This window comes from Pinus tabuliformis, chromosome 2_2 (genome assembly GCF_031772625.1).
Source record: "Pinus tabuliformis cultivar Carrire ecotype Pingquan chromosome 2_2, CPIR1, whole genome shotgun sequence".
NCBI classification, from domain to species: domain Eukaryota; kingdom Viridiplantae; phylum Streptophyta; class Pinopsida; order Pinales; family Pinaceae; genus Pinus; species Pinus tabuliformis.
Window position 1 is genome coordinate 41,660,650 of NC_142300.1, and position 2,640 is coordinate 41,663,289.

A 2,640-nucleotide genomic window follows, 5' to 3' on the forward strand; every position below is an offset into this window, starting at 1 on the left:
ACCTGGCACTGAGTTTATGGACCCAAAAAATCTTTTTGGTGTCCAATGGGCACACACTTGGTGATGAAATGTCATATTATGGGTCCCTCTCTTTGAATGACTTGTGAACAATGGTTAACGCGACATTGGGGCTCCATTTTCTAATATTATTGGTCCTTCTAAGCATGTAACCAATGAAGATTGTTTTGTCAATTTCTTGAATGGTTCACCTGAACATCTTACTATCTCCGGATTGGATCGTAACCCTCCCGATGGATTATCTTCTACAAAAACCTTCCTCCATAGGGGCTGCAAAGATGATAGAAATTACAATACAAGTGGAAGATCAACACTTTCACTCCAAATCCTTGGACTGCTTGCAAATATGATCCTCCCAACGCAGTGCGTCCACCCTCTTAAAATCCCACTTCAAGCATAAAAGATAAGGTAATCAAAGTGGCTCCAAATTCTCAAGGTCTGGTCATCGAGGCAAAGGGATAGTGTGATGAACCAATGAAACTGAAAACCCAAGCACTAGTTGGTTGATGGGTTTTCTGAAAGTTAAATGGATCATAGATGATAAGTTGGATGGAAATATAATGGCTTCCCTTAATAAAATATGGCCCACGGATCAATTCTCTTCAAAATGGATGGTATGCATTCCATTTTCTTTCTCCTAAGGATGCGTATCAAATTGTTTCCACTCCTTGAGTCAAAGGACGTGGATATTTATCTCTCCAATGATGGTCTTTTGGTTTTGACCTAGTCACTGATATGTTGTAGAAGAATCCCTTATGGGTTAAACTCCTTGGTCTTCCTTTTGAATTATGGAGTCAGAAAGCAATGATAGATATTTCAAGCACTATAGGAAAATTTTACTACCTTGATGAAGGAAGCCTTGGAGTAATGATCAAACATACTGCATGGGTCCTGGTTGAAAGATCGCTAATAGGGGGTCTCCTTGTAGAAATTGACCTTTATTGGGGACAGTGTTTTAGAGTCGGTCTGGTCATCCCTCCGTCAGAGATCAAAACTCTTTTTGCATTTCATCTTTAGGTGTCCCATCACTTTCGATCAGTTGCATTTCATTAGGAGCATGCCATAAATCTGACAGAAGGGCTTTTGCCACTCATCCCCCTCTTGCTTTCTACTGCTGGCTCAGATCTGTCCATCAAAATCGAATTTTAAAAGTCATTTGCAGTCTTGTTGCAGTTTTTAGGTCTTAACAGTCATTTTAGTCGTTAGGTCTAGGGTCAGTCAATTTGGTCTTCGACAAAGTCTAATAAAGCCAGCATGGCAGAGGGAGGTCCTTGATAAGTTGTTATCTCAAGAGATTCTTATCGTCATATGGATGGATTATGACTTCTCTTCAAAACTATGTTCTGAATATAAGTCAACATTTCATTTTTTGTAATAATTTTTCAAAATTTTCAATTCTTGAATTCTCGAGGCGCAGCCCTGGTCTCCTTTGCCAAACATCAATGCCTATATCCCTGAAAAAAATCAACCAATTTCATCATTTTGAGTCTAGAAAATCAATGAGAAAGCCAAAAGACAGAGTTTCATCAAATGACAAAGTGCCATAGTCAAAAACATTATGAAGGGAGTTTTTTTGGAAGAGGTAAAACTTTAAACCATCTCTTTTCAAGATATTTCAAAACTATTTATCCCTTTGCAACAAGTGTCTTTGATAATCCAAGGGAGAAATTGTGTTTCGAAAGTGCAAGAGCAAAACAGTGAATGGAAGAGGCCCATTGTGTGACTTGGAGGCGGCGCAGTGCTTATAGCAGGTGGCGCGACGCACATAGAGCGCGCGGCACACTGGGAGTTTTCACCCAGTGTAATTTATAACGGGCGTGGTGAATATAAAGAGCACGGTGCACTGGGTTTTGAGCATGGCGCATATAGCCTCAAGCCCGAAACTTGCTTGGAATTTCACCGATTCGCCCATACCTTGCATGAATTCGCCAGGTAGGCCCTAATTCTTATTGTTGCTTTGAATTTGGTGATAAGTGTGACTGGTTTATGGGTGGTAGAATTTGAAACAAAATCTAAATCCTCCCTTTAAAATACATTCAAAGGAAATTTGTTGTGGGGTCTTGACTTATTGATTGGTCGCCAAGGACTCTCCCCTTTCCTCATTTCCCTTTTGTTTCCTCATTTCCTACCCCCCCCCCCCATCAAGCTCATCAATCCAACATTGCATTCAAATCCCAAAGCTACTAAACCCATATTCCTTATCCCTCCACACATTTGTCAACTATAAAACCCCAAAACCCTACCTTATAAAATCCCCAAACCCTCCTACATATCCTTGAAAAAAATTTCCCCCATAACCCCTATTCCCATCATATTATTCCCCTTCCTAACACTCCCTTTTTACATTGTTCCCCTTGGTGGCAGATATCATAACAACACCTAGTTTCACTACCATCATCAAAGGATGACAAATTTTTGGGCACAACACAGGTTTCTTCTCCCTATGCACCGCGCCACTGGCACAACGCTTAGGGTTGGGAGCTCCAAATCACAAATGGTTTGTATTTTTGGATTCATCATTTAAAATCATGCCTTCTGGTGCATGGACAAGAAGTTTGGGTAAGTTTTGAGTCCCCAGGAGGTCAAAAAAACCCTAAAAATGACCTCTCTGCCCCTAATTTC